Below are 16,943 nucleotides of genomic sequence, written 5' to 3' on the forward strand. Positions count from 1 at the left end.
AAGACAAAAAAAGAATCTGACCTTAGAAAGTTTTTTTTGCAGTGACAGGGAAGATCAAGACACAAACTCAGAAGTAGATAAAAATGTCAAATCACCTATGGGCAAAAATCCAAAGAAAATTAGGAAGTGGTTTCAAGCCAAAATGAACTCATGGAAAAGATCAAAAAGAAATTAAAAATCATGTAAGAGAAAAAAAATTGGAAAAAGAAATGAGAGTGATGCAAGAGAAGTATAAGGGGGAAAGTCAATAGTTTGGAAAAAGGAAACAACTACTTTAAAAGTATAATTGGCCAAATGGAATAGGAGATACAGAAATCCACTGAAGAAAACAACTCCTGAAACAGGAAGATTGGCTAATAGGAAAATGAAGTACAAAATTGAGAACAGCTCCTTAATAGTCAGAATTGGGCAAGTGGAAACTAATGACTCTATGAGATATCAAGAATCAATCAAACAAATTCAAAAGAATGAAGAAAATAGAAGAAAATGTAAAATACATCATTGGAAAACAACTCTCCTGGAAAATAGATTCAAGAAAGACAATGTCAAAGTCACCAGACTACCTGAAAATCATAATCACCAGGACCTAGAAAGCATCTTTCAAGAAATTAACAAGGAAAAGATTTGATATCCTGGAATCAGAGGGAAAAATAGAAATTGAAAAAAATCCACCTATCACCTCAGGAAAGAGATTAAAAAAACTCCAAGGAATATTATTTCTAAATTATAGAACTATAAGGTTAAGGAAATATTGCAAGTAGCCAGAAAGAAACAATTCAAATATCATGGAGTCACAATCAGGATTACACAGTACTTTACAGCTACAACACTGGAAAACATGGAACATAATACTCTGGAAAGCAAAGGAACAAAGACTATAACCAAAAATCACCTCCCCAGAAAATTTAACCACAATACTTCAAGAGAGAAGAACATGGTCATTCAATGAAATAGAAAGATTTCAAGTTTGCATAAGGATAACACCAGAATTGAACAAAAAAATGACCAATATCAATGACCATGAAAGTCTAAAAAAGGAAAAAGAGGAAAAAAAAAATAAGGGATTCAATGGAGCTAAACTGTCTACATCCTTACATAGGAAGATGTTACTTTTGAGTCTTAAAGTTGTACTTCTAATAGTATGATTAGAAGGAATATACATAGAAGATATATAAGGTGAATTTGAGGGAATGATAAAAAAAAACTTTAAAGTATGAAAAAGAAAAGTAGACCAGTTACATAAGAGAAGGAAGAGATAGAATGGGATAAATTATTTCACGTAAAGAATCAAGAAAAGGGGAATAATAATCAGTTTAATGTAGACATCTATTTTACCCAACAGGAAAGTAGAGAGATTGAGTAAAGAGGCAGAAAGACTGTTTGAAGAGAGGGAAGCTTGAGGAACATAGCAGACAAAAACAAAACATAGTCAAGGAAAGAAAGAGTGAAAAAAAACAGACAAACATGAGGGAAAAATAGGATGGAGGGAAACACATAGTAATCATATCTTGAATATGAGTGGAATGAATTCTCCCATAAAATAGAAGCAGAGAGAAAAGCACATCAAAAATTAGAATCCTACAATATGTTGTAAAATTAAGGGACTTTAGGATAATCTGTCATATGTCAGCTGGAAGAAAAAAAAAACAGGAATAGCAATTCTGATCTCAGATAAAACAAAAGCAAAAAATTAGACCTAATTAAAAGAAACCAGGAAAGAAATTATATTTTGCTAAAAGGTACTATAGATAATGAAAAAATATCAATACCAAATATATATGCACCAAGTAGTATAGCATCCAAAGTATTAAAAGAGAAGTTAAGTGAATTACAGGTTAATGACCAAGCAAGAGAGAGAAAATTGCAAAATACAAAAAATATAATTTTCATTAATTTAAATTTAAAATCTTTTGTACAAACTAAACCAATGAAACCAAGATTAGAAAAAAAACTGAAAGTTGGGGAATAATCTTTACAGTAGGGTTCCCTGATAAGAGTTTCATTTTTCAAATATGTAAAGAACTAAATTTATAAGTGTACAACTGATAAATGGTCAAAAGATAATAACAAGCACTTTTCAGATGAAGAAGCCAAAGTTCTCTATAGGCATGTGAAGAAATGCTCTAAATAACTTCTGATTAGATAAATTCAAATTAAAACAACTCTGAAGTACCACCTCACACCTTTCAAAATGGCTAATATGACAAAAAAGAAAAATAATAAATTTTGGGAAGGATGTGGGAAAACTAGGACACAATTGCATTGTTCATGAAGTTGTGAACTAATCCAATCATTTTGGAGAACAATTTGAAACTATACCCAAAGGGTAACCAAACTGTGTATGTCCTTTGATACAGCAATACCACTATGAGGTCTGTATCCTAAAGAGATTATAAAAAGGGGAAAATACCTATATATGCAAAAATATTTATAGCAACCTTTTTCATGGCAGCAAAATATTGGAAATTGAGGGTATGTCCATCAATTGGAGAATGACTAAACAAACTATGGTATATGAATGTAATGGAATACTATCATACAATAAGAAATGAGGAATAAGCAGATTTGAAGAAAAAAAAAAAGATTTGTACAAACAGATGCAACCAGAACCAGGAAAACATGGTACACAGTACCAGCAACATTGTGTGATTATCAACTACAAATGACTCTGCTGGTCTCAGCAATACAATGGTTCAAGATAAATGCAAAGAATCTACAAAGGAAAAGGCTATTCAAATCTAGATAAAGAATTGGTATACTCTGAATGCAGAGCAAAGCATACTTTTTTCACTTACATTATTCTTTTTTGTAGGTTTTTTTAAACCTTTGATTTCTTTTTTTTCTTTCACAACTGTAATTAATATGGAAATATATATTCTCTGTGATTGCATATGAATAACTTCTACCAAATTGCCTACCATTTTAGGAAGTGAAGAAAAGAGGAAGGAAAAAAAATTTGGAACTCAAAATCTTGGGAAAATGAATGCAAAAATTATCTTGACATGTAATTGCAAAAAAATAAAATGTTATTTTAAAAACAGATGGCTATGGGGATAACCACCAGTTGGGGAATAGGTGAATAAGTTATGGCATATGAATGTGATGGAATATTATTGTTCTATAAGAAATGGTGATCAGGCTGATTTCAGAAAACCTGGAAAGACTTACATGAACTGATGCTGAGTAAAGTAAGCAGAATCAATAGATCATTATCTACAGTAAAAGATTATGTTATGATCAACTGTGATAGACTTGGCTTTGTGAAGGATTGGACTTATTCACTTTTGATCTTATATTTCTCACACAGCATGATGAATATAGAAATATATTTAAAAGAATTGAACATGTTTTACATAATGAGGATAAACTAGAACATTCCCAACAAGATCAGGGTTGAAACAAGGTTGCCCACTATCACCATTACTATGCAATATGTTGTATTAGAAACGCTAGCCACGGCAATAAGAAATGAAAAAGCGATTAAAGGAATTGTAGTAGGTAATGAGGAAACCAAACTATCACTCTTTGCAGATGATATGGTGGTATACTGAGAACTCCAGAGAATCAACTAAAAATCTCTTACAAATAATCCACCACTTTAGCAAAGTTGCAAGATACAAAATAAAACCACATAAATCATCAGCATTTTTATACATCACTAACAAAATCCAACAGCAAAAGATGCAAAGAGAAATTCCATTTACAATAACTGTCGATAGCATAAAATATTTGGGAATCTATCTGCCAAGGGAAAATCAGGAACTATATGAGCAAAACTACAAAACACTTTCCATACAAATAAAGTCAGATCTAAACTATTGAAAAAACATCAAATGCAAATGCTCTTGGATAGGTTGAGAGAATATAATAATGATAAGACTACGTAACTAATCTATTTATTTAGTGCTATACTAATCAAACTCCCAAGAAACTATTTTACTGACTTAGAAAAATAACAACAAAATTCATCTGGAAGAACAAAAGGTCAATAATTTCAAGGGAACTAATGGGAAAAAAAATCAAATGAAGGTGTCCTAGCTGTACCAGATCTAAAACGATATTATAAACCAGCGGTTATCAAAACTATTTGATATTGGCTAAGAAATAGACTAGTTGATCAGTGGAATAGGTTAGGTTCATAGGGCAAGATAAGTGAATAAAAATAGCAATCTAGTGTTTGACAAACCCAAAGACCCCAGCTTCTGGGATAAGAATTCACTATTTGATAAAAACTGCTGGGAAAATTGGAAACTAGTATGGCAGAAATTAGGCATTGATCCATACTTAACACTGTATTCCAAGATAAGGTCAAAATGGGTTCATAATCTAGATATAAAGAATGAAATTATAAAGAAATTAGAAGAACATAGGATAGTTTACCTCCCAGACCTGTGGAAGAGGAAGGAATTATGACCAAAAAAAGAGCTAGAGATCATTATTGATTAGAAAATAGATAGTTTTGATTATATCAAGTTAAAAAGGTTTTGTACAAATAAAACTAATGTAGACAAGATTAGAGGGAAAGCAATAAACTGGAAAAACATTTTTGCATTCAAAAGTTCTGATAATCAAGGCCTCATTTTCAGTATATATAGAATTAACTCAAATTTATAAAAAATCAAGCAATTCTCCAATTGTAAATGGTCAAAGAATATGAACAGACAATTTTCAGATGATGAAATTGAAACTATTTCCACTCATATGAAAGAGTGTTCCAAATCACCATTGATCAGAGAAATGCAAATTAAGATAACTCTGAGATACCACTACACACCTGTCAGATTTGCTAAGATGACAGGAAAAAATAATGACACAGAGGGGATGTGGGAAAACTGAGACACTGATGCATTGTTGGTGAACAAATCCTACCATTCTGGAGAACAATTTATAACTATGCTCAAAAAGTTACCAGTGTGCATACCCCTTAACCCAGCAGTGTTACTATTGGGCTTATATTCCAAAGAGATCTTAAAGGAAGGAAAGGGATCCATATGTTCAGAAGTGTTTGTGGCAGCCCTCTTTGTAGAGGCTAGAAACTGGAAACTGAGTGGATGCCCCTCAATTGAAGAATGACTGAATAAATTATGGTATGTGAATGCTATGGAATATTATTGTTCTGAAGGAAATGACCAACAAGGTGATTTTGGAGAGCCTTGGAGAGAATTACATGAACTGATACTAAGTGAAATGAGCAGAACCAGGAGATCATTGTACACGGTAACAAGAAAACTATACAATGATCAATTCTGATGGACGTGGTTATCTTCAACAATGAGATGATTCAAACCAGTTCCAACTGTCCAGTAATGAAGAGAGTCATCTACACCCAGAGAGAGGACTATGGATACTGAGTGTGGACCAAACATAGCATTTTTACTCTTTCGGTTGTTGTTTGCTTGCATTTTTGTTTTCCTTCTTAGGTTTTTTTTTCTTTCTAGATCTGATTTTTCTTGTGCAGCAAGATAAGTGTATAAATATATATGTATATATACATACATATATATAGTGGATTTAATATATAATTTAACATATTTAACATGTATTGGACTATCTGCCATCTAGGCGAGGGGGTGGGGGGAAGGACGGGGAAATTAGGAACAGAAGGTTTTGCAAGGGTCAATGTTGAAAAATTTACCCATGTATATATTTTGTAAACAAAAAGACAATAATTTTTAAAAAGAATTGCACATGTTTAATCTATATCTGATTGCTTGCTGTTTACAGGAAGGAGGGGAGGAAAGGAGAGGGAGAAAAATTTGGAATATTAGATTTTGTAAAGGTAAATGTTGAAAACTATCTTTGAACATTTTTAGAAAAATAAAATACTATTTAAAATGACAAGAAAATGAGAATTGCATGTGAAACATGAATTCACTCCATATTGTATTTATTTTAATATACATTAAGTTTAAAATGAGAGAATGAAGAGAAGGAAGGAGACAGTTCAGAACAGATGCTTGGGGAACAATAACATTTAGTATGTGAAAAATGATGAGCTAACAAAAGAGATTGAAAAGTAGCCTCTGAATAGATAAGAGAATTATGAGTCTCTCAGAAGCCAAGAATAAAGAGTTCACAGAGTGGTGAAATGGTCAAAATGTCAAAAGCTTCAGAGAAGTCAAGGAAGATTAGGCTTTTAAAAAATTGTTGAATTTAATATTTCGCAATTAAGAGATTGGTGACAATCTTGGAGAGAAACATTTCAATAGACTGCTGAGGTTAGATGGCAGAATTGAAGGGATTTTAAAAGTAAGTGGGTGGTAGGTCAGTAGAAGGGGCAAGAGTAGACAAACTTTCTAAGAGCTTGGCAGTAAATGGGAAGAAACATATGAAATTATATTTCTGAGGATGATAGTCAAAAAAAGGTTTTTGCTTTTTGATTTTTTTGAGGAAGAAGGAGAGCTGAGTATGTTTATAAACAGCATGATAGAAACTAAAAGAAAATGATCCTGAAGATGAGAAAAAAGGATAGAATGATTGCTTGTCTAGGCTTCCAGATAAGATGAGAGAGGGAAAGATTAAGGGCATAGGTTGAAAGCTGACCTTGGCAAGAAAGAAGACCAACTTTTTTTCAGAAGCTAAAACAAAGGAAGAAATTATGGGTTAAAACAGAAGGTTTTTAAAGTATGGAATATGAAAAATAAAATATTTATTTTAATCTTTTACTTAAGATAGAAGCGTTCCATTATAATAGTCTCAATTAAGGAATAATATTTTTTTTCTCAGTATATTTGCTAAGAGGAAAAAAGAACTAGGAACATTATTAGAATCCTAAAGAAGGAAGAGATGATTAACAGGATGGTGAGTTGAAAAAAATGTTGGAGCTAGAGTCAGGAAGACCTATTTTCAAATCTTGCCTCAGGCGCTTACTAGCTATATGATACTCAGTCACTTAACTTCTCTCAGATTCAATTTCCTCATCTGTAAAATGAGGGTAACAATAACTTATTTTGCAGTTGTTGGAAGAATTAAATATGACTATGAAGGAAAAAACACTGCAAATTTTGAAGTCCTATATAAGCTATATATGCTAGCTATCATTTTTATGACAGTGAATTAAGGAAAAATGAAAGGTTTGAGATGCAACATTGGGAGCTCTGTTAAGATTAGATGACAATTTTCTGAGAACAGTTGATAAATTCCTACATTTAGCACCTTGGGAATAAAAATGAAAATGATTTGGATGTTCTGGATTGGGAATTAGTGAATCATAAAGGATGATAGGAAAGGGGGCAAGGAATTCAAGAGCGGAACACAATATATAGTAGAACTTCTTTATAGACTGTGAAGAGAGAAGAAATGAAAGTTAGAATGAAGGTAACAAATTAAGAGAATGGAACTGGATAGAATAGGATACAGTGAGTATTTTTATTAAGAATTTCCACAAAGGGAATCCAGCACTTCTTAAGGCAGCCCAGCCCACTTTTGAACCACAACAGGTTTTTTCCTGACTTCAAATCTAAATTTTCTTCTTTGCAACTTCTACCAACTACTCCTGGTTCTGTCTTCTGGGGAAAAACAGAATAAATCTAATATCTCCTACACATGAGAATTGTTCAAATACTTGAAGACAGCTATTACATCACTTCTATCCCTCAGTCTTTTCTTCAGGCTAAATTTATCCAGTTCTTTCAACTGATACTTACATGTCACAGAATACCGATCTTTTACCATTTAATTTACCCTTCAGTAAGTTTATCAATAGCCTTCTTAAACTTTGGTGGCAAGGATGGAACATGATATTTCAGAAGAGTCATGGCAAGGGTGGAGTACAGTAAGACTACCAACTCCCTCTTTTTGGAAGCTAGGTTCCTATTAACAATTCAAGATGGAATTAATTTTTGTGGCCATTACATCTTATTGCCGATTTATATTGAGCTTATAGTTCATGAAAATCCCCAAACTCTTTTCAGAACAACTATTGTCAATCTATGACTTCCCTAAATTTATACTTGACTCACCCATTAGAATGTGAAAACCTTAAGAGTACTATTTTAAATAGTACTCTTTGTATCTTTGTCTCTCCAATACTTATTACACCATCGGGCACAGAGGAAGTGCTTAATAAATACTTTTTCATTGATTTGATTGATTTTTTAAAGCTATTTCTCCTTTCTCTGCTTCCTTTACCTCTGATATTTCAGAACAACAGTGTCTTCCCTGAAACTTGTTAGATGAACTATTGCATTTTATTTTTGTAGTTCTAGATCAAGAAGCGCTGGAAAATTACATCATAAAATTTTGTTTCAAAGATGCTTACAGCCAAGGAATTGAAAATGTTAGATTTTCAAAATAAAGAGCAGGTTATTTGAGGAATAAATAAAATCAATCTAGGTTTATTTCCTTTGTTTATTCATTGCCTCCCCCTAGGGGAAAGTGAGTGCTAAAAATTTTGTCTAGAATATTTTCATAAATTATATATTACATTAGTTCTGCTTTTGATGACCATTCCAAACTAACCTCACAAATGTAGTCACTTTTGGTTGAAAAAATACCATTTTTCAGTATCTCTTCTCTCATTTATCTTTTCCCAATCTCATTTCTTTTCCTATTGTTTTAATTCAGCAATAAACTTTCTCAATCTTCATTATTCCTGTTTTTTGATGATTTCTGCTAACTTAAAGTAATCTACTACTCATACGTTTTACAAAACCTAGAAACAAAAAGGCATAAAATTTGAGAATTTCAAAGGACTTACATCAGTATTCATATGCTCAAATTCATGCACAAAGGAATCCTTTCTAAAATATGCCCAGCAAGTGATCTTTCAGCCTCGGATTGAAAGTCTCCAAGAAGAGGGAACCATGACCTTCCATGCAGCCCAATACATTTATAGACATCTCCAACTGTTTGGAAGTTATGCTTTTCATTTCTGAAATCAAACCTTATAATTTCCATATACTGCTCCTGGTTTAGTGTTCTGGAGCCCAACAAAGCCAATGTCACCACTCTACTATATTTTACCACTTCAAACACTTGAAAATGCCTAACATGTCCCTTCCAAATCACCTCTTGCGAGCAACATATCTCCCAAGTCTCTATCACCCACTTTGATTCAGATTCAAGGACCAATATCCAGCTTATCAATATCCTTCATAAAGTATGATAGACAGAGCCTAGTACAACACCATAGATATAATCTGACTAGGGAAGAACATAACATATCTATCACTACCTAATTCCTGAAAACTCTCTTTCTCTGATTTCAGTTCTAGAATATATTGCCTTTTTTTGGCTGCTATCTTTACTGCCTCATTTTTAGTTTGCTTTATTTTTTTAAAATAAAATTCTGACTAGCCATGACTTCTCCATCTTGAACTTGCAAAGTTAAGTTTTTTTAACCCAGATGTAAAACTTTATATTTATCCCTATTGAATTTCTTATTATTATATTTACCTGTTAAGATATTTTTGGATCCCAAAATTTTTTCATTCAGTATATTAACTAGTTTTGTATCATTTGCACATTTGATAAGGACAACATGCATGCCTTTATCTAATTCATTAATAACATGTTTACCATAAGGTCAAACAGAAATCCCTGGTGTGCTCCACTAGAGATCTGCCAATTTGAAAATGATACATTAACTACTATTCTTTAAGTCTGGTCAGTCAACTGATTCAGAATCAATATAATTGTATTATCTGCTATCCATATCTTTCCATCTTTTCCATAGGAATAATATAGAGTAGTTTATCAAATTCTTCACTAAAAATCTAGGCAAAGTAAATCGATACCTTATTTATGATCTACTAATCTAGTAATCCTACCCCTTCAAAAAAATACTGGCAAATTCCATATTTATTAAATTCATTAAAAACTTCCTTTTCTAGATGTTCACTAACCAAATAATGAGAAATTTTAATTTTTTTCCAAGTATTGAATTCAAGTTTACTGACCCATATAGTTTGAGAAGACTCATTCTCTTACTTTTTTTGAAAATTTTGACATTTTTTTAATTTATTATTTGACAACTATCCTTTGCTAGGTTACCTAAATCCTTTTTTTATATAGTGGATTTATTATCTCAAAGTAGTGAGTACAAGGAAAAATAGATAATATACATGAAGAGACGTAGGGAATAATCTCCAAGAATAAAAAGATGTGAATAGTTGGAGTCTATACTATTTGAAGAAGTAAAAATGGACATGGATCAGATTATAAATTCATTCTTTAATGAAGCACCTCCACTAATTTCTTATCTGAGAGCCTGTTAAAATAATAATTTGTGGATTTTTATATTTGAAGTTTTGAATATGAAAAAGTGAAATGGATCAAAAAGTGAAAGTGGTTAAATATTTTTAAAAAATGAAAATTAGAGTCAGAAAACCTGCCCATAATCCCAATTATGACACTATAATTACCAGATCACAACCTCTCGGGCTTCAATTTCTTCATCATAATAGTGAGGGAGAATTAAAGCAGGTGGCCCCTAAAATTGCAATTCTAGCAGAGGAACAATTAAGAACTTATTATTAAAGCCTCATTTTAGTTTTTCTGGCATAATTTCATAAGCTCTGGCCTAAGGTAGGTTTTTATTTAAAAAAAAAAAACTTTCCTTACCATAATTACTTTCAAGCTTTCTCTATAAAATACCTCAGAGCTACTGCAGTGAAAAATCGCATATGTATCTAGGTAGCTATAATAGTGATATATGAATGAATAAATCTGTTAAAATATTTCAAAAAGTAACAAACGTTAGCATTGCTCATCCACAGAGTTAGAACCTAAAGCCAATTGGTCTTCACTTCTCAGGTTTCTTGAATAATATCAACAACCAATCACAATCTCACATTTATATAATATCAAGGTTTGTAAAGCAGGTAGAGCCATAATTAGATATTTTTATAGTCAGGGCAAAGAAGGGTAGGGTTCTGTCAGTGCCTTATAAATTGTAGTGTTCAGGGTGCAAAGTTCAAGTCACACCAACCTAGTTACATCTCTGCAAGAGACCATATTGATTTGCCCAGGGAATCCAAAGTCCCGCTGAGTGCCATCGAACAACCCTCTGAAGCCACCAGCCACTCCCTACTGTGACAATATTGCCTCTCCTTGCTCAGCTTGGATCTCTATAAGGCATGGTAAAAGAGAGACATTAACAAGTGGCCTGGGTCAACTTCAATACAAAGGGAAGAGGGGGAAATAAGCAGTGGTATCTCACTGGTTTTGTAAAAAATATTGTCAGAACCAAGGGGAAAGTTCTACTACCTTTAAAAATTAGATTTCTGCCTAAGAGCAGGAAAGAAAGCTTTACATTTGGCGCCATTAAATCTTGCATGACCTGAATGTCTTTCATTCAAAAATTTTAAAGGAGCCCATAAACCTATTTTTTATTGACCTTTATACTGTTCCTTGAAAAATAAAATAGCTCATTTTGAGTGTAGGCTTTTAAGTTTTCATATCCCTTCTACTGGAAGGTATTAGAACTTTTAAAGGGAAAGAAGGGGGAGAAAATAACATTTTAAAGAGAAAATTTTCAGTTATCAATCACAGAAGACATGGATAATCAGCTAATGTGGAAAAACTTCCAATGGAGACTTGAGAGAGAACAGCTCAATTTCCATTTCCTTTAAGAAATTTCATTACACTTCTTTGAAACACAATTAGTAAGAGAAATGCAGGCTCCTCAAAGAAAACTGATAAACATGCTTCCCTAGCACTTCTGAAGTCCCCGAGTTTCTTATCTCCAATAACCCAGTGCCCTCTGCAGGCCTTTGTTCCGCATTGCTTTCCTGTGGCACCTCAAGCTCTGTGGGCTGTTGAATACCTCTGCAGCATCCTCTCCAACACAAAGTCGTTTCCAAGAAAAGTACTATTTGAGCTGCAAAAGTCACTTGAGAAAACAAAGGGGGAGGGGAAGTGGATTAAAAGCTGAAAGTCAAGTGGTGTAATGACTATGACACAGAGCCAGCTATTATCCCTTTGTCCTTTCTAGAAGTGATTTAATTTGGTTTTTGTTACCAAAAAGTCTCATAAGGAAGCTAAATTATCAATATAGGAGGCTTCACATGACTCACAACAGGGGCAGACAATGAATTGAATCAGAGCTTATCAAAGAAGTTCAATTAGCAGGGGATTAATTAGCTCTGTCTTTTCTAACTGAAGCTATTAGAAGGGTCTAGGATCAGGACACAGAGGGAAGAAGTTCAATATTTCCTTTCCCCAACCTGCAGAGTTACAAGATCAAGATAGGGAATTGGGATCACTGAACCAGATCAAAAGCAATGAGGTAAAGGAAGCAATTTCTGAGGCATAAATTGGATACTTATAAAAGTTCCCTCATCCAGGATACTGCAGAATACTGGAAATGCAATCAAGAGACTTCATATAGGATGGAAAGGGAGTTAGATTTGGAGCCAGAGGACCTGGGTTCCTCCAGCTCTGCCACTTATTGCCTGGGTGATGTTAGACAAGTTTGTCTGGGCCTGAGTGGGTTGGATGAGTGGTCTCTTCTCTCTGCTTAGGTCCCTTCCAGGGGATTTATCATCACAGGGTATTATTCCAGTGCCCCCATAAAAACTACTTCACAATATTCACAAGTTAACTTCTTTCCTACTGCTAGATTAACCTAGTAGCTTCTAAAAGACATCTGTTGGGGGTTTCCTTTGAAAAAGTGCACTATATCCTAAAGAAAAAGAATGTTTCTGATCTATATTAATTGATGCAAACAATAAATGTTTATTAAGCACTTACTTTGTACCAGGCACTGTGCTAAGCTTATGAAATACAGGTTGCTGCCCTCAAGGAGTTTATAATCTAAGGGAGGAGTCAACAGGTACAGAACTATACACAAAAAAAGTTTTGCACAGATAAATTTCAAATCAACCAAGGGTGAGTGTACTCATAGTATATGTCCCCATAGCAGTAAAACCCTTAATAAAACAACAGAAAGGGATTTCTCATTTGTGGAATGAAAGGACTAAACTGGAAAGGCCCTTCCAACTCTGAGATTACTCTAGAGTACATCTAGCAAGGAGCTAAATAATAAGATTCCATTGAAACAAGACAGACATCAGGAAAAATCCATATTGACCCTCCCTCCTTTAGGATTCTAGAGGAACAATTCATACTTCCATCAAAACTAAGACTGTATGGCTATCAAATATACATGTTCACCTACCTTTGATGGAAAAATAAAATACGCTTCTGAAACATGTACTTAACTCTGGAACTCAATATGTAGATAAAAAACACCCAAAGACCAAAAGGGAGTTGGAATAAAAAAAAAGTATGCTCTTCCTCTTCAACCCACCTCAACCAGTTAACATTTTTAATGCTACATGCAAGGCACTGTTCTAAGTGCTGGAAGCACAATCTGGCTTGCTTTAAAACTCAGCTCAAATTCTACCTTCTAAAAAATTCTCACTTCCCCATCCACTCATCCATGTTATTGTCTTTGTTTCCAAAATTAATTCCCATTGGTCCTAATAACATATTACACTTACATAATTGTCCATATATTGTCTCCCCCATTACAAAATAAGATTCTTGAGAGCCATCACTGCATTTTTGCCTTTCTTGAATTTCTGGTTTTACCCAGTATCTTGCACATAGCACAGTTTAATAAATATGTTTGATAATTAATCACTACATTAAGCTATTAGCTGAGTGCATTAGATATGTATGAAAGCCCCTCTCTTTTCTCATATAGGGAGTATTTCAGGTATACATGAGCTTTTAGATGTGAGGACTATACAAGCTCTATGTATTAGACAGAGACACTAAGTATGAGGAGGCCAAAATAAGAACCTGAAAGAAATCACATAAGAATTGTGTTTGATGAAAGGTAGAGCCAGAAATAGAGTGACAGAAAATAAAAACACATTAGCCAATCTTGGCTTTTCTGATACTAGAGAGATCAGTGCTAGTATTGAGAGTGATATGAACTACATAGTACTAGAAACAATGGGGAATCCACTAGAGAAGATTACTTGATATCCAATTGAAAGAGAATTTTCTCAATGATTAAAAGGATCATCCAAAAATCCATTGTGTTTCTCAGTTTAAATAAACCTTCCACATTTCTCCTTTAGTCTCAGTACTTGCAGGAGAATTAAGGATCCCTTCTAAGAAAATAAACTTAAACATAAACTAAATGTTCCCAATGTTTCTCTAGATAGTAACATAGGCTAGAAAAATGTTGAGAGGCTCCCTAAAAATTGTACCCAAGTCTCGTGACCAAAACCAAACCCCAATTGACATGTGGATTACATGAAGAAGAGGCAAATGTTGCTTTCTATCTCTGACCTCACATGTAGGATATCACTTCTGTTTTTGGTTGTCAATTAAATAAGTACTAGATAGACCCAGATAAATGAAGCCCAATCTTTCTCCTTGGTAATCACATTTCACGCCTTCTGCTAACTAGTTCCTAGAAAGTTTTTGAAAGATTTTAATAAAGGATAAGAAAATTTAGGTAAATTTGATAGGTCAAGGATTGGGAAGAGGAGGGAAACATGACACATCTTCGGGGGGGAAAAAAGCCTGACAGTCTAGTCTCTAGGCAGTTTAATTTAATATAGAAAGGAAATCAAAAACTTATATAATGACTTACTGTTAACAAAAGGAGATTTAGTTAGCCATAGCAAAGGATGGATAGGCAGCAATAACATTCATCAAGGATGCCACATTTATATCTATCACTGAGTAGAGAAACCCTGTTTATATGTTGCCCAAGGAAATCTGCTGTTCAAATAACCAACCACAGCTGGTTTCTCATGACCTTTTTATACTTAAGTGACAAAAAGTCATGTCAATAATTTGAGATTTAGTGCCCTGAGCGAACAAAATTTCCAGAATAATTTTTATATCTTTTAAAGGAAAAACTAGATTAATCATCATGGGTTAGGTCCTAAAGATACTGTTCCTACCATAACAGTAAGAGTAGACCATCAAGTAGATAAAACTTGTACCACAAAGTCCAACAGGAGCAGGTGATTTCTTTCCCATTTTGGTGAAATTCTATCCTCTAATCTTATATTGGATGAAAAATTCATTTATGGGATAAAGCAAAACAATTTTCAAAGATGTACTTAAGCTATGGAGAACATGTATCTAGAACTGAAAGGCTTTTAGATTGTCTAGCTCATGTTCCTTGATTTAAAGATGAGGACCTTGTGGCCTAAAAAGGCTAGGCCACTTGGTAAAAGTCAGGAATCATTTAAGAGAGGATAATTAGACCTAAGAGCCCCTGAAGGAATATAGAACAGAACAAAGTATAATGTCCCTAGCAAGCATCATTCCTGCTAAGCTGCACAAGTAGTCATAATAGCAAGAATTCCGTACCTATGCTTTCTTTTTTGCTTTGAAAGTTTACTCATAGATCATAAATAAATTAGAGGAACATAGGATAGTTTACCTCTCAGACTTGTGGAGGAGGAAGGAATTTGTGACCAAAGGAGAACTAGAGATCATTATTGATCACAAAATAGAAAATTTTGATTACATCAAATTAAAAAGCTTTTGTACAAACAAAACTAATGCAAACAAGATTAGAAGGGAATATTTTTATAGTTAAAGGTTCTGATAAAGGCCTCATCTCCAAAATATACAGAGAATTGACTCTAATTTATAAGAAATCAAGCCATTCTCCAATTGATAAATGGTCAAAGGATATGAACAATTTTCAGATGATGAAATCAAAACTATTTCCACTCATATGAAAGAATGTTCCAAATCACTATTGATCAGAGAAATGCAAATTAAGACCACTCTGAGATACCACTACACACCTGTCAGATTGGCTAAGATGACAGGAACAAATAATGATGAATGTTGGAGGGGATGTGGGAAAACTGGGACACTGATGCATTGTTGGTGGAGTTGTGAAAGAATCCAACCATTCTGGAGAGCAATCTGGAATTATGCCCAAAAAGTTATCAAACTGTGAATACCCTTTGACCCAGCAGTGCTACTACTGGGCTTATATCCCAAGGAAATACTAAAGAAGAGAAAGGGACCTGTATGTGCCAAAACGTTTGTGGCAGCCCTTTTTGTAGTGGCTAGAACCTGGAAAATGAATGAATGCCCATCAATTGGAGAATGGTTGGGTAAATTATAGTATATGAATGTTATGGAATATTATTGTTCTATAAGAAATGACCAACAGGAGGAATACAGAGAGGCTTGGAGAGACTTACATCAACTGATGCTGAGTGAAATGAGCAAAACTAGGAGATCATTAAACACTTCAACAACAATGCTGTATGAAGATGTATTCTGATGGAAGTGGATATCTTCAACATAGAGAAGAGCTAATCCAATTCCAATTGATCAATGATGGACAGAAACAGCTACACCCAGAAAAGGAACACTAGGAAATGAGTGTAAACTGAGCATTTTTTGTTTTTCTTACCAGGTTATTTTTACGTTCCAAATCCAATTCTTCCTTTGCAACAACAACAACAACAACAACAAAATTCAGTTCTGCACATATATATTGTATCTAGGATATACTATAACATATTTAATATGTATGGGAATGCCTGCCATCTAAGGGAGGGGGTGGAGGGAAGGAGGGGAAAAATTCGGAACAGAAGGGAGTACAAGGGATAATGTTGTAAAAAATTACCTATGCATATGTACTGTCAAAAATGTTATAATTATAAAATTAATAAAAAAAAACCCAAAATGAAAAAAAAAAAAAAAGAAAAAGAAAGTTTACTCATAGGCCTCTTCCTGGGAAACACCCCTCAGATTTTGAGCTCTTCATTCCCAAGGAAGTTCACTTCAACTTGCCCATTCTTTTTCCCTTGACCTCAAAACTGCAACTGGAGAAAGGGAAAAAGTAGTAACTTTCAGTTAGACAAAGAGAAATAAGATCTAACATTTGGAGTTGGGAACCAACATGGAATGAAAAAGATGGTGAAAATGTCAATTTGGGTCTGATTAAACCAGAAGATTCTATCCCCATGCTTTTGGACTGGCTTTCCTCTATACTGAGA

Source organism: Sminthopsis crassicaudata, chromosome 2, assembly GCF_048593235.1.
Source record: "Sminthopsis crassicaudata isolate SCR6 chromosome 2, ASM4859323v1, whole genome shotgun sequence".
In the NCBI taxonomy this organism is placed as follows: Eukaryota; Metazoa; Chordata; class Mammalia; order Dasyuromorphia; family Dasyuridae; genus Sminthopsis; species Sminthopsis crassicaudata.